The 23,190-nt window shown below is 44.1% G+C and overlaps 1 protein-coding gene and 1 non-coding gene across 9 annotated transcripts in view; both read left to right on the top strand.

The window, feature by feature from the left end:
- The window catches only part of SPAG9 (sperm associated antigen 9), a 154,510-nt gene that overhangs the window by 4,175 nt on the left and 127,145 nt on the right, over positions 1–23,190 (top strand). The window lies entirely within an intron of this gene.
- On the top strand, positions 17,924–18,028 carry LOC112206190 (small nucleolar RNA U13). The gene has a single exon (XR_002940388.1). It is a non-coding gene; the product is annotated as a small nucleolar RNA U13 (small nucleolar RNA).

Genomic DNA, 23,190 nt, shown 5'->3' with positions numbered 1-23,190 from the left:
CTAGGCTGGGGTGTAGTGGCACAGTCACAGTTCACTGCAGCCTCAATCTCTTGGGCTCAAGTGATCCTCTTGCCTCAGCCTCCTGAGTAGCTAGGACCACAGACATGCGTTACCACACTGGGCTAATTAAATTTTTTACAGAGACAAGGTCTCACTAAGTTGCCCAGTCTGGTCTGGAACTCCTGGGCTCAAGTGATCCTCCTGCCTTGTGGATCCTGCCAAAGTGTTGGGACTTACAGGGGTGAGCCACTGTGCCCCAGCCCAGTGATTTTTTAAAATAAAAATCTGGATACAAAATGATCTGGAGAGAGAGGTTATAACTGGGTATGTTAGGGTTTTTCTGCAACTTCTGATTCTTTTAAAACAGGCATGATTTGCTGTAACTTTTAAAAAAGGGCCAGGTGTGGTGGCTCACATCTATAGTCCCAGCACTTTGGGAGGCCGAGGCAGATGGATCACTTGAGGTCAGGAGTGTGAGACCAGCCTCGCCAACATGATGAAACCCTGTCTGTACTAAAAATACAAAAATTATCCGGGTGTGGTGGTGGGTGCCTGTAATCCCAGCTACTGGGGAGGCTGATGCAGAAGAATTGCTTGAACCCGGGAGATGGAGGTTGCAGTGAGCTGGGATCGTGCCTCTGTACTCCAGCCTGGGCAGTAGAGTGAGACTACCTCTCAAAAAAAAAAAAGGAAAAAAAAAAAGAAACTTCTGAAAAGTAGACATACGAGTTTAAAGAACCTTTAGGAATTTAGTTCTTAGTGATTCTGTGGGTCTTGTATGTTATCACTGTTATTCTCAAAGTGAGAGCTCATTTAGCATCATTCAGTAGAGGGAGATTACACATAAAAACGAAGAGGCATTGTCTTCCTTCCTTTTCTTTTTCTTTTCTTTTCTTTTTTTTTGAGATGGAGTTTCTCTTGTTGCCCAGGCTAGAGTGCAATGGTGCGATCTCGGCTCACTGCAACCTTCGCCTCCTGGGTTCAAACAGTTCTCCTGCCTCAGCCTCTCAAGTAGCTGGGATTACAGGCATGCGCCACCATGCCTGGCTAATTTTGTATTTTTAGTGGAGTTGGGGTTTCTGCATGTTGGTCAGGCTGGTCTTGAACTCCTGACCTCAGGTGATCCGCCCGCCTCGGCCTCCTAAAGTGCTGGGATTGCCACTGTGAACCACCGCGCCTGGCTCCTTCCCTCCTTTTTGAGATAGACTCACACATGCAGAGAATGGACTGAAGAGAGAATATCTTTACTGGGAATGGATTATGTGATTTTGTGTCTGCTTTTTTGTGGCCTTTTGCTTTAAAAAAAAAAAAAGGATGAGTTCAAGCCTGGGCAACGTAGTGAGACCCCTCTTCCCCAAAAACCATAAAAAAAATTAGTTGGGTGTGATGGTGTGAGCCTGTAGTCCTAGCTACTCAGGAGGCTAAGGCAGGAGGATCACTTAAGCCCAGGAGTTTGAGACTGCAGTGAGTTATCATGGCCACGGCACTCCAGCCTTGACAACAGGGCAAGACCCTGTTTCTTACCAAAAAACAAAACAGTAGGATGACTGAATGCAGAGGTGAGAGACACTACTGAGAATTTTCTAACTTGTTCCCATGGAATCAGCACTTAAAGCAGTAACAAAATGATTTTTGTTTAAATGGAGACTTTTGACACTTCTTGTCTTTGGAAGTGTATGAACATGGGACCCGTAAGACTCATGGGCAGGAAAATAGGTATTGACATTCATTGTTCTTGTTTTAGTGTTCTCATTCGTTCATAATTTTTTTTTTTTTTTTTTTTTTTTTGAGACAGAGTCTCACTCTGTCACCCAGGCTGGAGTGCAGTGGCATTGTCCCAGCTCATTGCAACCTCTGCCTCCCAGGGTCAAGCAATTCTCCTGCCTCAGCTGCCTGAGTAGCTGGGATTACAGGTGTGCACCACTACACTCGGCTAATTTTTGTATTTTCAGTAGAGACAGGGTTTCACCATGTTGGCCAGGGTGGTGTAAAACTCCTGACCTCAAGTGATCCATCTGCCTCGACCTCCCAAAGTGCTGGGATTACAGGCGTGAGCCACCACACTTGGCCCACACTTGATATTTTATTTTTTAATTTTATTTATTTTTGAGACTGAGTTTCACGCTCTGTTGCCCAGGCTGGGGTGCAGAGGCACGATCTTGGCTTACTGCAACCTCTGCCTTCTGGGTTCAAGCAGTTCTTCTGTCTCAGCCTTCTGAGTAGCTGGGATTATAGGCATGAGCCACCATGCCCAGCTACTTTTTGTATTTTTAGCAGAGATGGGGTTTCACCATGTTAGCCAGGCGGTCTTGAACTCCTGACCTTGTTATCTGCCTACTTTGGCCTGCCAAAGTGTTGGGATTACAGGCATGAGCCACCATGCCTGGCCCATTTTTAAAAAAATTTATTTTTGAGACAGAGTCTTGTGCTGTCGCCCAGGCTGGAGTGCAGTGGTGCGATCTCAGATCACTGTAACTCCCACCTCCCAGGTTCAAGCAATTCTCCTGCCTCAGCCTCCCTAGTAGTTTGGGATTACAGGCACGCGCCAGCACGCCCGGCTAATTTTTGTAGTTTTAATAGAGAAGGGGTTTCACCATGTTGTCCAGGCTGGTCTCAAACTCTTGACCTCAGGTGATCCCCCTGCCTCGGCCTCCCAAAGTGCTGGGATTACAAGCGTGAGCCACCGCACCTGGCCTAAAAAACACATATTTTAATATTTTTATAGATCTTTTGATTGATTGATTGAGACGAGATCTCACTCTGTTGCCCAGGCCAGAGTGCAGTGGTGTGATCCCGGCTCACTGCAACCTCTGCCTCCTGGGTTCAAGCGATCCTCCCATCTCAACTTCCGGAATAGCTGGGACTACAGGATCATGCCGCCATGCCTGGCTAATTTTTGTATTTTTTGTAGAAATGGGTTTCCCATGTTGCCCAGGCTGATCTTGAACATTTGGGCTCAGACGATCCTTGCACCTCAGCCTCCCAAAGTGCTGTGATTACAGGTGTGAGCCACTGCACCCAACCTATTTTCTTTTGTTGTTGTTGTTGTTTTTTTTTTGAGATGGGGTCTTGCTTTGCCACCCACGCTGGAGTGCAGTAGCGCGATCTTGGCTCACTGCAACCTCTGCCTCCCGGGTTCAAGCAGTTCTCCTGCCTCATCCTCCTGAGTAGCTGGGACTACAGGTGCTCACAACCACACCTCGCTAACTTTTGTATTTTTAATAGAGATGGGGTTTTACCATGTTGTCCAGGCTGGTATTGAACTCCTAACCTCAGGTGATCCACCTGCCTTGGCCTCCCAAAGTGCTGGGATTACAGGTGTGAGACACTGTGCCCGGCCAACCTATTTTCTTTTTCTTTTCTTTTTCTTTTTTGATATGGCATTTCACACTTGTTGCCCAGGCTGGAGCGCAATGGTGCGATCTCAGCTCACTGCAACCTCCGCCTCCCAGATACAAAGGATTCTCCTGCCTCAGCCTCCTGAGTAGCTGGGATTACAGGCATGTGCCACCATGGCCAGCTAATTTTGTATTTGTAGTAAAGATGGGGTTTCTCCATGTTGGTCAGGCTGGTCTCGAACTCCCAACCTCAGGTGATCCGCCGGCCTCGGCCTCCCAAAGTGCTGGGATTATGGGTGTGAGCCACCACGCCTGGCAGCGGCCAACATTTTTTCATATTTTTAAAAATACCTTTTTTTTTTTTCTGAACTGTTTGTTTTTGTGATTTTGTTTCCTTTGGTTGGGTTTTTTTTTTCTTTTTTTTAGAGATGAGGTCCAGGCTGGAGTGCAGTTGTGCAATCATGGCCCACAGCAGCCTTGACCTCCAGAGCTCAAGTAGATCCCACTTCCTCAGCCTCTGAGCAGCTGTGACTACAGGCATGCGCCACCATGCCTGGCTAATTTTTAATTTTTTTTGTAGAAACAGGGTCTCGTTATGTTATGCAGGCTGGACTCACTATGTTGCCCAGTCTGGTCTGGAATTCCTGGGCTCAAGTGGATCCTCCTGCCTTGTGGATCCTGCCAAAGTTTTGTGTGTTTTTTTGTTTTTGTTTTTTGTTGTGACAGAGTCTGGCTCTGTCGCCAGTCTGGAGTGCAGTGGAGTGTCTTGGCTTGCTGCAACCTCCACCACCTGGGTTCAAGTGATTCTCTTGCTTCAGCCTCCTGAGTAGCTGGGACTACAGGTGCGCACCATCACACCCAGCTAATTTTTGTATTTTTAGTGGAGATGGGGTTTCACCATGTTGGCCAGGATGGTCTTGATCTCGACCTCAGGTCATCTGCCTGCCCCAGCCTCCCAAAGTGCTAGGATTACAGGTGTGAGCCACTGCGCCTGGCCTTTTTTTTTTTTTTTTTTTTGTAGAGATGGGGTCACACTGTGTTGCCCAGGCTTGTCTTGAACTCCTGGCCTCAAGACATTTTCTTACCTCAGCCTCCCAAAGTGTTGGGATTGTAGGTGTGAGCCACCACACCTGGCCATGGTTAACGATACGAATAATGTTCACACCGCCCCTAGCCAGAGTAGATAGAGATATGCCCCTGCACCTAGTCATTCAGACGCTTTCTGAAATGAACAATCTATGTTTGTTTTCTGGCGGGAGTGGGATGGGAAGGGGTATGGTTGTTGCTTTATGAAATAATAATTTGTTAGTTAATTATTACTTAAGCTCCTAAGACATTTTTTTTAAAGACAAAGACTAGCTCTGGATTAAGACATCTTTTTTTAAATTTGAGATTTCTGAATGTGAATATCTAAATGAGATACCATTATGTGTCCCTGCTGTAGTGACACTCATATTTTTATTTAGTTAAAAATCACAAAAGAACGCTACGCATGGTGGCTCATGCCTGTAATTTCAGCACTTTGGGAGGCCGAGGTGGTGGATTGCCTGAGGTCAGGAGTTCAAGACCAGCCCTGACCAACATGGTGAAACCCCGTCTGTACTAAAAACAGAAAAATTAACTGGGCATGGTGGCGGACGCCTGTAATCCAAGCTACTCCGGAGGCAGCGGAAGGAAAATCACTTGTACCTGGGAGGTGGAGGTTGTAGTGAGCCAATATCTTGCCATTGAACTCCAGCCTGAGCTACAGAGTGAGACTGTGTCTTCAAAAGAAAAAACAAAACAAAACAAAAATCACAAAAGAGGACACCAAACTGGGTATAGTACCAAACTGGTTCAGAGGGTAGATTAGTAGATTGACTATTCACTGGATTGCTGAAGTGTGTGCCATAGGTCACACATCCAGTTCTGTGCTTGAGAGAGTACAGGATTCCTGCTTCTTGAAATCTTTACCTTACCTTTAACTACATGCTGCTTACTTATGTTGTACTGAACTTTGCTTCTCAGGAGAACTGATGTTAGAACCTACCCAAGTTATTTTGCTCTGCTCTGCACTCAATGAATACAGCTGTTATCTAAATAAGTTATTAGGTTGTGGTCAGAAATATCTGCATAGACCAGTTTAATAATGTATGTAATGTTATATATATTTAAAAAGCTGTTATTTGGAAATGGGTATATATAAGGTCTGTTTTATACTTTGAAATCTTGACCAGTGATATTTGATTATTGCTTTGAACATAGCACTGTGTTTTCTTTTCTTTTTTTTTTTGAGACGGAGTCTTGCTCTGTCGCCCTGGCTGGAGTGCAGTGGCGGGATCTCAGCTCACTGCAACCTCTGCCTCCTGGATTCAAGCGATTCTCCTGCCTCAGCCTCCCGTGTAGCTGGGACTACAGGCACCCGCCACCACACCCGGCTAATTTTTTGTATTTTTAGTAGAGATGGGGTTTCACTGCGTTAGCCAGGATGGTCTCAGTCTGACCTTGTGATCTGCCCGCCTTGGCCTCCCAAAGTGGTGGGATTACAGGCATGAGCCACCCACCCGGCCATACTGTGTTTTATTTTCTTAAGAATTACAGCATTCAGTAGTTTGGCATAATAGGCACACCCAAAAATGTGTGAAGTGAACCATGGGAATTTATATATTAATGTAATAGAGAAGTACCAAGTTGAGGGTATAGAATTTTATTTTATGTTATTTTTTTTCGAGACAAGGTCTGGCCCAGGTTGGAGTGCAGTGGTGCGATCTTGGCTCACTGCAACTGTTGCCTCTTGAGCTCAAGCCATCCTTCCGTCTCAGCCTCCCAAGTAGATGGGACTACAGGTGTACACCACCACGCCCAGCTAATTTTTGATATTTTGTAAAGACGGGTTTCACCATGTTGCCCAGGCTGGTCTCGAATTTGTGAGCTCAAGTGATCTGCCTGCCTCGGCCTCCCAAAGTGCTGGGATAACAAGCGTGAGCCATCACGTCCAGCTAGGGTTTTTTTTTTTTTTTTTAAGGTTAGTAAACTTTTTCAGTAAATCCACCACCACCCCTCCCAACTTTTTATTAGGTAAACTTTCAAACATATAGAAAAATGGAAAGTACATTTGTCATTTGTATACCCACTATATAGATTCAGTAGTTGTTATTTATCTGTCTGTATATGTGGATGTGTGGGTGTGGATACACATATACACACATACACATATTTACATACACATATTTAATTGCTGAACCATTTTAAATTGCAGACATACTTTGCCCCTCAGTACTTAACATATTTAAATTACAGACATTATGATACTTTGCCTCTCAGTACTTAACATATTTATCTCCTAAAAAATGAGAATATTCTGCCATATAACCACCATATTATTTACGTTTGAGAACATTTCCAAGGCCGGGTGTAGTAGCTAATGCCTGTAATCCCAGCACTTTGGGAGGCTGAGGTGGGCGGAACACTTGAGCTCATGAGTTGAAGATCAGCCTGGTTAACATAGCAAAACCTTGTCTCTACAAAAAATATAAAAATTAGCGTGGTGTGGTGGTGTGTGCCTATAGTCCCAGCTACTTGGGGGGCCGAGGCAGGAGGATCGCACCAGCCTAGGAAGTCAAGGCTGAGGTAAGATGTGTTCATGCCACTGTGCTCCAGCCTGGGCAACACAGTGAGACTCTGTCAAAAAGAAAAGAAAAGAAAAAAAAGAACCTTTGTAATATTATCTAATATTAATTTGAATTAATTTTTAAGAGCACAGTATATGTCAGTTATTATATAGCTAACTAGCTTCTTAATATGTTTATAATGAATTAATGAAACTCATCTGGGAGGAAGTGTTTGCATTTTAGTTACTTTTCTATAAGAAATTTAAATTTGAGGCCGGACGCAGTGGCTCACGCCTGTAATCCCAGCACTTTGGAAGGCCGAGGTGGGCAGATCACGAGGTCAAGAGTTCGAGACCAGCCTGACCAACATGGAGAAACCCTGTCTCTACTAAAAATATAAAAGTAGCTGGGCTTGGTGGTGCACGTCTGTAATCCCAGCTACTCAGGAGGCTGAGGCAGGAGAATCGCTTGAACCCAGGAGGCTGAGGCAGGAGAATTGCTTGAACCCGGGAGGTGGAGGTTGCAGTGAGCTGAGATCATGCCATTGCACTCCAGCCTGGGCAACAAGAGCGAAACTTTGTCTCAAAAAAAAATAAAAATAAATAAATACAATTATCACATAAAAACTATTATGGACCAGGCACAGTGGCTCATGCTTATAATCTTAGCAGTTTGGAAGGCCAAGGAAGGAGGACAGCTTGAGCCCCAGAGTTCCAGAACAGCCTGGGCAACATAGTGAGACCGTATCTTTACAAAAAATAGAAAAATTAGCCGAGTGTGGTGGTATGCACCTGTGGCTCCAGCTACTTGAGATGCTGAGGTGGGAGGATCCCTTGAGCCCAGGAGGTTGAGGTTGCAATGACCCCTGATTGTGCCACTGCACTCTGGCACACAGCACCACTTGTTCTGGGTGACAGAGCAAGAGCCTGTCTCAAAAAGAAAACATTATTTTTCCCCTTTTTGAAACTTTGAGATATAGAAATACAGAAAATGACCCTATATTTAATATTTTTGCTAGTAACTTTTTTTTTTTTTTTTTGAGACAGTCTTTCGCTTTGTCACCCAGGCTGGAGTGTAGTGGTGCAATTTCATCTCACCACAACCTCTGCCTCCTGGGTTCAAGTGATTCTTGTGCCTCAGCCTTCTGAGTAGCTGGGACTACAGGTGCCTGCCACCACACCCAGCTAATTTTTGTATTTTTAGTAGAGACGGGGTTTTGCCATGTTGACCATGCTGGTCTTGAACTTGCAACCTCAGGTGACCTGCCTGCCTCAGCCTCCCATGGTTATCCCATGGCTGGGATAACCAGCACCAGCCACCGCCCCATGGCCATCTTTTTTTTTTTTTTCTTAAATCATATATTTCCAGGATATCTTGTTTCTGACTTGTTTACCTACTCTGCCAGGGTTATAGAGCCTGAGAAATTCTTTTACCTGCTGATAAGATTTCCTCTGGGGTATAGGCCTAGAATTTTTATGATTCTGGATTCTATTACTGCCCCCCTCCCTTTTTTTTTTGAGACAGTGTCTCATGCTATTGCCCAGGCTGGAGAGCAGTGTTGCAATCAGAGCTCACTGTAGCCTCAACCTCCTGGGCTCAAGCTATCCCCCTACCTTAGCCTCCCAAGTAACTGAGATTATAGTTGTGAGCCACATGCAACATCTATTATTGCCTTTTTTTTTTTTTTTAACCTTTTTTTTGATGGAGTCTTGCTGTCGCCCAGGCTGGAGTGCAATGGCATGATCTCGGCTCACTGCAACCTCCACCTCCCGGGTTCAAGCAATTCTCCTGCCTCAGCCTCCCGAGTAGCTGAGAGTACAGGCGCGTGCCACCATGCCCAGCTAATTTTTGTAGTTTTAGTAGAGATGGGGTTTTACCATATTGGCCAGGCTGGTCTCAAACTCCTAATCTTGTGATCTGCCCACCTTGGCCTCCCAAAGTGCTGGGATTACAGGCGTGAGCCACCGTGTCTGACTATTATTGCCCTTTAAAGTGTGTTTTCTCTTGTTCTTCCTGCAGTTTTAATTAAATTAATTAATTTTTTTTGGTAGGGATGGGGGTCAGACTGTGTTGCCCAGGCTGGTCTCAAACTCCTGGCCTCAAATGATCTGCCGCCTCGGCCTCCCAAGGTGCTGGGATTGCAGGTGTGAGCCACTGCGTCCGGCCTTCCTGCAGTTTCTTTTAAAGAGCTGGACAGGAACTTTATGATTCTCTAGTTCTACCTTATGCCATTCCCCCAAGTAGGTGGAAAGATAAACAGAAACATAGATGCTTAGAAAGAACAAATATTTATTGAGCCAGGCTCTGTTCTTTTTCTGTTTTTTTTTTTTTTTTTGAGATGGAGTCTCGCTCTTGCCCAGGCTAGAGTGCAGTGGCGGGATCTTGGCTCGCTGCAACCTCCGCCTCCCGGGTTCAAGCGATTCTTCTGCCTCAGCCTTCCAAGTAGCTGGGACTACAGGCGTGCACCGCCATGCTTGGCTAATTTTTGTATTTTTAGTAGAGATGGGGTTTCACCATATTGGCCAGGCTGGTCTTGAACTCCTGACCTTGTGATCTGCGCACTTCAGCCTCCCAAAGTGCTAGGATTACAGGCGTGAGCCACTGCACCCGGACTTTTTTATTTTTATTTTTTAAAATTAAGACAGAGTCTTGCTCTATTGCCCAGACTGGAGTGCAGTGGCTTGATCTCAGATCACTGCAACCTCCGCCTCCCAGGTTCAAGTGATTTTCCCACCCTAGCTTCCTGAGCAGCTGGGATTACAGGCACCTGCCACCACACCTGGCTAATTTTTGTATTTTTGGTAGAGACAGGGTTTCACCATGTTGGCCAGGCTGGTCTTGAATTCCTGACCTTGAGTGACCCACCTCCCTTGGCCTCCCAAAGTGCTGGGATTACAGGCATGAGCCACCGCGCCTGGCAGAACAAGGCGCTGTTCTAAGCCCTGGGGATGTAGCCACTAATGAAACAGACAAGGAAGGTAGCCTATCTTGTCTTGGAGTTTACATTGCAATAAACAATAAGCAAACCAGTTAATTACAGATTGTGATAGATGCCATGCAGGAAATAAACAGGGTGATGGGATAAAGACTAGAGTGGCAGGTACTTTATTTTACTTAAAAATTTTTTTAAATTTTATTTTATCTATTTATTTTGAGACACGGTCTTGCTCTGTCACCCAGGCTGGTGTGCAGTGGAGTGATCATAGCTCACTGCAGCCTCGAATTCCTGGGTTCAAGTGATTCTTTTGCCTCAACCTCCCGAGTAGCTGGGACTACAGGTGTATGCCATCATGCCCAGCTAGTGTGTGTGTGTGTGTGTGTGTGTGTGTGTGTGTGTGTGTGTTTGTAGAGATGGGGGTCTTGCTGTGTTGCCCAGGATGGGCACTTGAACTCCTGGCCTCAAGTGATCCTCCTGCCTCTGCTTCCCAAAGTGCTGGTATTACAGACATGAACCACTGCGCCTGGCCATAATTTTATTTTTTTTAACCAAGCAAGCAGCAGTGAAGAGGTAGGCACTTTAGATGGAACAAACAAGTTAATAAAGGTTAAGCTTTAAGTGTTTTTTCTTTTTTTCTTTTTTTTTGAGACAGCCTGCTCTGTCGCCCAGGCTGGAGTGCAGTGGCGCAATCTCGGCTCACTGCAAGCTCCATCTCCCGGGTTCACGCCATTGTCCTGCCTCAGCCTCCTGAGTAGCTGGGACTACAGGCGCCCGCCACCACGCCCAGCTAATTTTTTTGTATTTTTAGTAGAGACGAGGTTTCACTGTGTTAGCCAGGATGGCCATCTCCTGACCTCGTGATCCGCACACCTCGGCCTCCCAAAGTGCTGGGATTACAGGCTTGAGCCACTGCGCCCGGCCAAGCTTTAAGTGTTTTTTCAAGCTACTGGGGAAGAAAAGGGAAGAAGAAAAGGTTAAGCTGCTCTTTCAGCAAATAATTCATTTCGTCTCATAAGATAATTATTTAGATCTGAAACTTTAGATACATATTCAGAGTGTCTCCTACTCATTATTCTTGAACATTCAGAAAAGTTAGCTCTCATAAATGCCTGTCTTGTTTTCTATCTTATTCCTTCTCATACTTGATGTCTCAGCAGTGTTTTTTGGCTACTTCTTCCTTTGAGAAACATTACATTTAGTTTGTTGACTTCGAAATTCCTTGGCTTTCCTCTTACCTACGTGACCATTCTGTGGATTCTTCTTACTCAGATGAATGTTGTGTTCCTGGGCATTCTTTCTAAGAATTTCTATTCCCAGGGGTTTAATTTACCATTTGTTGATTATTACAAAATGTTTAACCTACTCATCTAACAGATTTTATTTATTTATTTATTTATCTATCTATTTATTTTTGAGACGGAGTCTCGCTCAGTCGCCTAGGCTGGAGTGCAGTGGCGCGATCTCGGCTCACTGCAAGCTCCGCCTCCCCAGTTCACACCATTCTCCTGCCTCAGCCTCCCGAGTAGCTGGGACTACAGGCGCCTGCCACCACGCCCAGCTAATTTTTTTGTATTTTTAGTAGAGACGGGGTTTAACCATGTTAGTCAGGTTGGTCTCGATCTCCTGACCTCGTGATCCACCCGTCTTGGCCTCCCAAAGTGCTGAGATTACAGGCGTGAGCCACCGCACCCGGCCTATTTATTTATTTTTGAGATGGAGTTTTGCTCTTGTTACCCAGGCTGGAGTGCAATGGTGTGAACTCGCCTCACCATCACCTCCACCTCCCGGGTTCAAGCGATTCTCCTGTCTCAGCCTCTGGAGTAGCTGGGATTACAGGCAAGCGCCACCACACCTGGCTAATTTTGTAGTTTTAGTAGAGATGGTGTTTCTTCATGTTGGTCAGACTGGTCTTGATCTCGCGACCTTGGGTGATCCGTCCACCTTGGACTCCCAAAGTGCTAGAATTACAGCTGTAAGCCACCACGCCTGGCCTTACAGATACTTTCATTGAGTGCCAACTATGTGCATGATACTGTGCCCATTGGGCATACAGTGGTGAGTAAAACAGACACGGTCCTTCTCTCATGGAACTGATAGCCTACTTTAAGGCCAGATCTCTCTCTGGAGTTTCAGATTCATCTTATGATTGTTTATTGGGTGTGAATATCTCCCAGCGTGTCCAAAACTGAACTTATTTCCCAAACCTGGTTCTCTTTTCTTCCCTATCTTCATGAAGGATACCACCATCTACCTGGCCAGAAATCAGGTTACCATCCCTAATTCTTCCTCATTCCCATTGCTACTTTCTTTTGTTTTCAACTTTTAAATATTGCTGGAATCTCATTACTTTCTAAATCCATTTATACTACTGTGGTACAGGACACCAATATCGCTCACCCTGAATGCAAACTCTATAGACCTGGAAGTTTGTCATTCACCACTATATCCCAGTAGCTAGCACGTTGAAAGTGCCAGGGAAATTTTTCTGAATAGATGAATGGACAACTAAAACTAGTCCATAACTGATTTTTCTGCTTCCAGTATGGCCAACCTATAAACCGCCCATCTCTCCAAAATGGAAATCTGATCAGATCATTCCACAAGCCCTTAGTGGCTTTTTCTCAAATTCCTGGGCTCAAGTGGTCCTCTCACTTCAGCTTCTCAAAATGCTGAGAATACAGATGTGAGGCACCGTGCCTGGCCAGTTGCTCTTTCTAAAGCTCTTGAAAATGACTTAAGTTCCTAACATACAAGACCTTGTGATCTGGCTGCCCCAATCTTGTCAGTCTCATCTGTTTCTTTTTCAGCCACAGTGAACATTTTGAATTTGGTTTGTAAAAAGTATTCTCTCTCCAGGCCTTCCTAAAAGCTGTCCCTTTGCTTGGCACTCACTTTCTCTTCTTTTCTGTTGCCTTATTTTATTTATCTTTCAGGTTTCAATTCTGGAAAGCCTTAACACCCGACTGTGGTTTGGGCACATTTTATATCCTTTCGCAGCTTACAGTCCTCTTGCCCTCTTGTAGCACTTTCAGTGCTGTGTCAAACTAACCTATTGCTTTTATTCTCCCACCAACTAGGATGCAGTAGATAATTAACAGAAATTTGTTGGTTGGATGGATGGATATGCTAAAGGTCAAATTGCTAAGACTAACCATTTAAAGTTCTCTTTGTGCATTCAAATTATCGTTCCTACTTCTGGTGCCAAGTTATGCTAAAACTTCCAAAAAGTTTTTCAATAAGTCCTTTCACTTTTGCATATACAGAAAAACCATGACTTCTCCTGGGTATAATTATTTCAGACTTATTTCAGACACTTTACCTACATTGCCTTATACATACTATTCTGTAAATATTTATGCATTTAAAAAATCTAAATGTTAAGTAATCATTGGAATTACTTTCAGAAGTATTGTAGGAATTCAAGCCGGGTATAGCAACACACGCCTGAAGTCCCAGCTACTCAAGAGATTGAGCCCAGGATTCAAGGCCAGCTGGGCAACATAGCGAGACCCCATCTCTAAAAATAATAGTGATAATATTAATAATGCCGGGTGCTGTGGCTCATGCATGTAATCTCAGCACTTTGGGAGGCCGAGATGGGCAGATTATTTGAGGTCAGGGGTTCGAGACCAGCCTGGCCAACGTGGTAAAACCCCATCTCTACTAAAAATACAAAAAATTAGCCAGGTGTGGTGGTGCACACCTGTAATCTCAGCTACTGGGGAGGCTGAGGCAGGAGAATCGCTTGAACCCAGGAGGTGGAGGTTGCAGTGAATGAAGATCATGCCACTGCACTGCAGCCTTGGGTGACAGAGCGAGACTCCACCTCAAAAAAAAAAAAAAAATTTCCATACAAATGAAGATTAAGTGCCAAAACTTAATTTTAACTCTTCGTTTCTTCTCTTATGTTAGACATTTCTATTTTTTTCTTTTTCTTTTTTTTTTTTTGCAGACAGAGTCTCACGCTGTCACCCAGGCTGGAGTGAAGAGTCATGATCTTGGCTCACTGTAACCTCTGGCCTTTAGGTTCAAGCGATTCTTGTGCCTCAGCCTTCCAAGTAGCTGGGACTACAGGCGTGTGCCACCATGCCTGGCTAATTTTTTGTATTTTAGTATTTTATGTTTTTTGTATTTTAGAGACGGGGTTTCACCATGTTGCTCAGCCTGGTATCAAATTCCTGAGCTCAGGCAGTTCGCCCACCTTGGCCTCCCAAAATGCTAGGATTACAAATGTGAGCCACTGTGCATGGCCCATGTTAGACCTTTCTAATCAGGATTCAACAGTACCTTAGAGTAACAGATAAAATGGTGAGTAAAACAACATTTATTTCTGAAGAAAACATTTGTTCTAAAGAAAAATAAACAATTACTTTTGGGGGCGTGGAAATCCATGTTGGTTAAAAGCCTGTGCTAGACTATTATGGTATAGGCCAGGCGCGGTGGCTTATGCCTATAATCCCAGCACTTTGGGAGGCCAAGGAGGGCAGATCACCTGAGGTCAGGAGTTTGAGAAGTCTGGCCAACATGGTGAAACCCCGTCTCTACTAAAAATACAAAACATTAGCCAGGCATGGTTGTGGGTGCCTATAATCCCAGCTACTCCGGAAGCTGAGACAGGAGAATTGCTTGAACCTGGGAGGTGGAGATTGCAGTGAGCTGAGGTTGCACCATTGCACTCCAGCCTGGGCAACAGTAGTGAAACTCCATCCCTCCCCTGCCCCCCTCAAAAAAAAAAGGACTATTATGGTATAAATCAAATTTCTAGTTTTAATTATGTACTCCTCAATTTTGAATTTTCTTTCAGTTACCTGTTCTAGCCTAGCCACATTTTGTTACTGCTACCTGTCAGAAACAAATACCTTTTTTGTTTGTTTGTTTTCTATTTTTATTTTTTGCCAGGCATCAGATGATGGCAAAACAAATACCTTTTTAAAGGTTAAGCAGTTTTTTCAAAGTGTAGCATCAAACCAGAAAGGTAATTTTTTTTTTTTTTTTTTTTTGAGACAGAATCTCACAGTGTCACTCAGGCTGGAGTGCAGTAGTGTGATCTCGGCTCACTGTAACCTCTGCCTCCTGGGTTTGAGCAATTCTCCTGCCTCAGCCTCCCAAGTAGCTGGGACTATAGGTGTGTGCCACCAAGCCCAGCTAATTTTTGTATTTTTAGTAGAGATGGTGTTTCACCAAGTTGGCCAGGATGGTCTTGATCTCTTGACCTCGTGATCCGCCTGCCTTGGCCTCCCTGAATGCTAGGATTACAGGCATGAGCCACTGTGCCCAGCCCCATAAGGGTCACTTTTAAAAAGACGATTGCCTATGGTTTCTCTGTGAAAATAGTCCATTTGAACTTGTTTGATGTAATTTGGACACATTTGGCAGAAATTACACACTCATTTTTGGCTTTGTTTAGTTTTAACTTTTTTTTTTTTTAGACGGAGTTTTGCTCTTACTGCCCAGGCTGGAGTACAATGGCGCAATCTTGGCTCACCGCAACCTCTGCCCCGCCGGGTTCAAGCGATTCTCTTGCCTCAGCCTCCCAAGTAGCTGGGATTACAGGCATGCACCACCATGCCTGGCTAATTTTGTATTTTTAGTAGAGAGAGGGTTTCTCCATGTTAGTCAGGCTGGTCTGGAACTCCCAATCTCAGTTGATCCTCCCGCCTTGGCGTCCCGAAGTACCAGATTACAGATGTGAGCCACTGCACCTGGCCATTTTTTTTTGAAGGCAGGGTCTCTCTGTCCTAGACTGGAGTGCAGTGGCACGATTATGGCTCACTGCAGCCTTGACTTCAGTCTCGTGATCCTTCCACCTCAGCCTCCCAAGTAGCAGGTACTGTAGGTACTGTCACAAGTATTATAGGCATCAAGCCAGACACCACCATGTCCAGTTAATTTTTGTAATTTTTGGAGAGACAGGATCTCACCATGTTGCCCAGGCTGGTCTGAAACTTCTGGGCTCAAGCAGTCTGCCCACCTTGGCCTCCCAAAGTGCTGGGATTATAGGTGTGAGCCACTGTGCCCGACCCTAGTTTTAACTCTTTAAAAAATACTTTTATCTTGGGATAGGAATTCAGTCCGTAATTGGCTCAGTTTTAACCATCCTTAACCTAGCCAAGGGCCAGGAATTAAACAGAATTCTCAGCAGCCAAATTAAATGTCTCAAGCATTAAAGTTTGTTATCCTGGCTTACTGAAGAAACATTTAAGTGCAAAGTGCTTATTTACCCTTATTTTATTTTTATTTTTTTGGAGACAGAGTCTCACTCTGTTGCTCAGGCTGGAGTGCAGTGGCACAATCTCGGTTCATTGCAACTCCCGCCTCCCAGGTTCAAGTGATTGTCTTGCCTCAGGCTCCTGAGTAGCTGGAGTTAGAGGTGCCTTCCACAGTGCCTGGCTAATTTTTTTATTTTTGGTAGAGACAAGGTTTTGTCTTTTTGGCCAGGCTGGTCTCGAAGTCCTGACTTCAGGTGATCCACCTGTCTTGGCCTCCCAAAGTGCTGGGATTACAGGCGTGAGCCACTGCGCCTGGCTGGGTCTTTTTTAAGATAACAATTTCTAGTTTTTTTTTTGTTTTTTTTTTTTAGTAATAGAAGAATATTTTCATAACAGAGTCAAGTGTTGAAGCAAAAACCACAGTGTCAGGATTGAAGATCTGTAAATTAAAGTCAGAAATGTAAGATGTTGGCCATATACCTACAGAAGCACATAACTGTGTAACAAAGTTAGTAAGGCATCACTTGGCTGATGTAGCAAACATCATAACACAGGTAGAGCATTCCTAGTCTGAAAATCTGAAATCTGAAATGCTTCAAAATCTGAAACTTTTTGCATGCTGAGATGACGTCACAAGTTACTTTGAACATACTACTATTTCACTGTATTTTTTTTCCTTTTTTTTTTTTTTTTTTTGAGACAGAGTTTTGCTCTTATTGCCCAGGCTGGAGTGCAATGGCGCTATCTCAGCTCACTGCAACCTCCGCCTCCTGGGTTGAAGCGATTCTCCTGCCTCAGCCTCCCAAGTAGCTGGGATTATAGGAATGCGCCACCACGCCTGGCTGATTTTGTATTTTTATTGGAGACGGGGTTTCTCCATGTTGGTCAGGCTGGTCTCAAACTGCTGACCTCAGGTGATCTGCCCACCTCGGTCTCTCAAAGTGTTGGGATTACAGGCGTGAGCCACCACGCCTGGCCAATTTTCACTGTAGTAATGGTACATCATATTCTTTTTTTTTTTTTTTTTTGAGACGGAGTCTCGCTCTGTCACCCAGCCTGGAGTGCGGTAGCACTATCTCAGCTCACTGCAGCCTCTGCCTCCTGGGTTCAAGCAGTTCTTCTGCCTCAGCCTCCCCAGTAGGTGGGACCACAGGCAAGCGCCGCCACACTCGGCTAATTTTTGTATTTTTAGTAGAGACCGGGTTTCAGCATGTTGGCCAGGATGGTCTTGATCTCCTGACCTTGTGATCCGCCCGCCTTGGCCTCCCAAGTTGCTGGGATTACTGGCGTGAGCCACTGTGCCCGGCCCAAAGTAACCAATTCTTTAAACCCATCCGGCCGGGCACAGTGGCTCATGCCTATAATCCCAGCACTTTGGGAGGCCGAGGGGGGCGGATCACCTGAGGTCAGAAGTTCAGACCAGCCTGACAACACAGAGAAACCCCGTCTCTACTAAAAATACAGAAAATTAGTCTGGCGTGGTGGCAGATGCCTGTAATCTCAGCTACTGGGGAGGCTGAGTTAGGAGAATCGGTTGAACCCTGGAGGCAGACGTTGCAGTGAGCCGAGATCACACCACTGCACTCCAACCTGGGCAACAAGAGCGAAACTCCATCTCAAATAAATAAATAAATAAGTAAAAACCCATTTACCCCCACAGGCTTGTGAGACTGGTTGGAAGAAGTGCTGCTAGGCAGGGCCTATGTGTTTGGAAAAAAAATCACTCAGGGTGTTTGTGATTATAACTGTCTCACCCTTCCCCCTAATTCAGAAACCATTGCTTAAGAGTGGAAAAAAAAAACCATGAACTGTCTGTCTTCTGCTCTCACACCAAAAACAATCAGCCCGCTGTATTTGTAGTTCATGAGCATGGTGATTGGGTGTTCATGCAGTTGTGTGAGATATGCCACCCTTGAACCTTGTTACAACATTGGCACATTCTCAGACCTGAAAAAAAAAAACACACATAACACAGAAGACTTCTGTGACCAAATATGTGGGGTAGGGCAGGTGCAGTGGCTCATGCCTATAATCCCAGCGCTTTGGGAGGCTGAGGCAGGTGGATTGCTTGAGCCCAGGAGTTTGAAACCAGCCTGAGCAACATGATGAAACCCCGTCTCTACAAAAAAATACAAAAATTAGCTGAGCATGGTGGCATGTGCCTGTAGTCCCAACTACTTGGAAGGCTGAGGCAGGAGGATTGCTTGAGCCCTGAAGGTCGAGGTTGCAGTGAGTCCTGAAGGTCAAGGTTGCAGTGAGCTGGGATCGTGTCACCTGCACTCCAACCCAGGCAACAGAGTGAGACCCTATCTTAAAAAGCAAACAAATAAAAAATATGGGAGTGGTTTTCCCTACCAGCAAGCAATCAGTTCTGCATCAGGCACCAGCTAGGTGTCATCTAACTTAATACTGACACTGTCTACTTGAGATAGTGTCAGATCCCACAGTTTGAGGTCTCAGTCCCCAAGACTACCGACAACACTTATGCCAATCTCAAGCCTCAGGTTATTTTACCTGTGCTTCTGACCAACCTGCCATATATATATATGTACATATTTATGTATATGTGTGTGTGTGTATATAATATAGATACCATAATTTTTTTTCTTTATGAGATGAAGGTCTTGCTGTGTTGCCCAGGCTGATCTTGAATTCCTGGGTGCAAGCTGTCTTCCTGCCTCAGCCTCCGAATCACTGGGATTACAGTCATGTGCCACCTTGCCCAGCTACTGTCTTTTATTTTTGATGAATCCTCTGTGTCCAGTACAGTCTCAACTGGCTATAAACTGGGGTTCCCACAACCCCCTCCTCAGGTTCAGTTGACTTGCTGAATGGTTTGCAGAACCTGGGGAAACAGTTATGTTTACTGTTACAAAGGATGTAGATGAAAAGATGCGTAAAGCAGGGTATGGGGGTAGTGGTGCAGAGCTTCCATGCCCTCCCTGTACATGTCACCGTGCAGGAACCTCCATGTGTTCAGCTATCTGGAAGATCTCTCAACCTTGTTCTTTTGAGTTTTTATGGAGGCGTCACTACGTAGGTATGAAACCATTGGTCATTGGTGATCAACTTCACCTTCAGCCCCTTTCCCCTCCTGGGAGGTTGTGTGGGGTGGGCTGAAAGTCCTAACCCTCTAATTATGCTTTTGGTCTTTCCAATGACCAGCTCCCATCCTTAAGCTATGTAGGGGCTGCCAGCCATGAATCTACCCATTAACATACAAAAAGACATCTCTCTGGAGATTCTAAGGATTTTAGGAATTATATTTTAGGAATTATATGTTAGGAAACTGGGTCAGAGACCAAATACGTTTTTCACGATATCACACTGTTACATTCTTATATAATCTTGCATTTTATTTTTTTTTACCTGTTGATCTGTCCATGTTGATATACATATGCATCTAATTCTTTCCTTTTAACTGCTGTGTATTCCATCGATGACATGAATATACCACTATCCATTCTTCATTACCACATTATATATTACAAATGTTGTTGCAGTAACATTCGGTGCATATGTAAGATCTTCTCAAAGTATATATTTTAGAAATAGGATGCCAGGTTTTAGGATATGTATTTGTAAAATTAACTAGATAAGGTAACATTGCTTGTCAAAGGAGTGCAGTGATTTATATTCCTATCAGTAGTATAAAAGACTTCTTATTTTCTTGTATCTTTGCCAACACTTGGCACTATCAGACTTTTTGGTTTCTGTTGCCTGTCTGATGTGGTTGAAACCACTTCTTTCTTTCTTTCTTTCTTTTGTTTTTTTTTGAGACAGAGTCTCACTCTGTCACCCAGGCTGGAGTGCAGTGGAGCAGTCTTGGCTCACTGCAACCTCCGCCTCCTGGGTTCAAGCAATTCTGCTGCCTCAGCCTCCCAAGTAGCTGGGACTACAAGCGCATGCCTCCTCCATGTCTGGCTGATTTTTGTGTTTTTAGTAGAGTCAGGGTTTTACCATGTTGATCAGGCTGGTCTCGAACTCCTAACCTCAAATGATCCACCCACCTCAGCCTCCCAAAGTTCTGGGATTACAGGTGTGAAACCACTTTATATATATATCACTATATATATATCACTATATATATATCACTATATATATATCACTATATATATATCACTATATACATATCACTATATATATCACTATATATCCCTATATCTCTCCCTATATATATCTCACTATATATCACTATATGTATATCACTATATATATCACTATATGTATATCACTATATATCACTATATGTATATATCACTATATGTATATATCACTATATGTATATATCACTATATGTATATATCACTATATATCACTATATATATCACTATATATCACTATATATCACTATATATATCACTATATATATCACTATATATATATACACATTTTTTTCTTTTTTTGGAGATGGAGTCTCACTCTGTCGCCCAGGCTGGAGTGCAGTGGCACGATCTCGGCTCACTGCAGCCTCCACCTCCCAGGTTCAAGTGATTCTTCTGCCTCAGCCTCCCGAGTAGCTGGAACTACAGGTGCGCACCACCATGCCTGGCTCATTTTTGTATTTTCAGTAGAGAAGAGGTTTCATCATTTCTCAGCCTTTGGCTAAGATCAAGTGAGACGGGGTTTCACCATGTTGGTCAGGCTGGTCTTGAACTCCTGACCTCATGATCTGCCCCTTCGGTCTCCCAAAGTGCTGGGATTACAGGCGTGAGCCACCGTGCCTGGCTGCCACTTTTTTTTTTTTTTTTTTTTTTAAAGATGGAGTCTCACTCTGTCCCCCAGGCTGGAGTGCAGTGGCGAGTTCTCGGCTCACTGCAAGCTCCATCTCCTGGGTTCCTGCCATTCTCCTGCCTCAGCCTCCCAGTAGCTGGGACTACAGGTGCCCGCCACCACGCCCGGCTAATTTTTTTTGTATTTTTAGTAGAGACGGGGTTTCACAGTGTTAGTTAGCCAGGATGGTCTCGATCTCCTGACTTCATGATCCATGCACCTCAGCCTCCCAAAGTGCTGGGATTACAGGCGTCAGCCACCGCGCCCAGCCTGGCCACCACTTCTTATTTTAATTTGCTTTTGTCAGATCAGTAGTGTGCTTGAGCATGTTTTACATTTACTGGTGATTCTACTTCTCTGTGAATTGCCTATTCAGTTTCATTCACTGATAACTGGCAACAAACTATGTCTGGAAGTACATAGCTATATATTTTTAATGGTTTTATAGTATTCCATTATAGGATCATCACTTAGGTGAAAAGGATCATTACTTGGGGAATCCAGAGTTTAAAAGAGACTTAAGAGATATATTATCCAAATGTAATGTATGAACCTTGTTTGGATCATGAGTGTAAAAACATATATGAGACAACCTGGAAAACTGGATATTCCTTATTATATCATTAGGGGTTGGGAAATGGTGCTATTTCAATCCAGTTATTCCTTCAACATTTATCAGCTAAATTTTCTTGTAAAGGAAACTTCCCCTCATCAACTGTTTGGTTACCCTAAGGTATAGTTTGTATATAAGAAAGACAAAAAGTGCTGGATTCGTCAATTCATACTTTAATAATTTCCAAGTGCTCTTTCCTGTTTTGTTTCCCTCCTCACTACTTTTAAAAATAGCATACTATTCTGGTTCCATGGGAGCAATGACTTTTCTTTGGTCTCTGAGTATATTAATTATAGTTTTCATTTGTTCCCTGCTTTGTCTGTTTCGTCAGAGTCCCATTTTTATTTCTTATAGTTTTGGTTTCTCTCTTTCAGGCTAGAACTTAAAGTGCCTTATAATTCTTAATTATCCTTCATGTTTTAAAAGTGAGACACTAAAAAAGGAGGGTTGGAAGCTTTGTGTGCCTGGATACAGTTTACTGCCTCTTGGCAACCCAGATTTCAATATCCCATGGTCCTTTCGTAGAGACACTTGAGTTTTTCCAGAGAAGGATAGTCTCTTTGAGGGGTGGCTGGTGGAGTGGTAGGTAAGCCTAGATATTTACATTATTGCAACCTGGGTGAAGGCAGGAAGGAGGCCCTATTACTGTTTAGTACGTAGACTTTAGACCTTCATGTAATTCCACTTGTCATTTGGCACCTGCCTGGCTGTGCCTAGAGTGTTCCTAGTCTAAAATTTCTGGTTGAGTTTATTGAGAAAACAAACCTCTTATTTCCTGTGTGGGTGAGCAAGGAAGGCCACCTGGCCAGTCTGGTGTGGGACTGTCTACCTACTAGGGAGATTACTAACTAGTGATTTTAGACTCCACTCAACCCTCCTGTTTTCAGTCCCACCATCACACACCACACCAGTTTTCTATTACATACTTTCCATAGTATGGATCTATTATAATTTTCTTTTTCTTTTTTTTTTTTGAGACGGAGTCTTGCTCTGTCGCCCAGGCTGGAGTGCAGTGGCGCAATCTCGGCTCACTGTGAGCTCCATCTCCTGGGTTCACGCCATTCTCCTGCCTCAGCCTCCCGAGTAGCAGGGACTAGAGGCACCCACCACCACGCCTGGCTGATTTTTTAGTAGAGACGGGGTTTCACCATGTTAGCCAGGATGGTCTCGATCTCCTGACTTTGTGATCCACCCGCCTCGGCCTCCCAAAGTGCAGGGATTACAGGCGTGAGCCACCATGCCCGGCCGGATCTATTATAATTTTCTTATCCACTGTCTGTTGATAGACATTTAAGTTATCTTCCAGTTGTGAACTGTTACAAATAGCCCTTCAATGAATGTCTTTGTACGTGCCCCTTTCTGCATATTTGCTTTTTAATGGCAGGACAAACTTTTTTCATATTAAACGCCACTGATACTTTTATTCCAATAATTTATTTTCATTTTTTTGTTTTTTTAAAAAGAGGGTTTTGCTATTTTGCCTAGGCTTGTCTCGAATTCCTGAGCTCAAGCAATCTGTCCACCTCAGCCTCCCAAAGTGCTGGGATTACAAGCATGAGCCACTATGCCTGGCCAACTTTTTTTTTTTTTTTTTTTTACAGAAATATCTAAACATTGATGATTACCGAGAATAGTAGAATATATCTGAACTCCCATATACCCATCATTCAACTTCAGCAGTTACCAACAAAATGCCAATATTTTTTCTTTAGAAAAAAAATTTTTTTAA

Source organism: Pan troglodytes, chromosome 19 (assembly GCF_028858775.2).
Source record: "Pan troglodytes isolate AG18354 chromosome 19, NHGRI_mPanTro3-v2.0_pri, whole genome shotgun sequence".
NCBI lineage: Eukaryota > Metazoa > Chordata > Mammalia > Primates > Hominidae > Pan > Pan troglodytes.
Note: the sequence above shows the minus strand (reverse complement) of the source record. Positions and strands in the feature narration are given on the sequence as shown.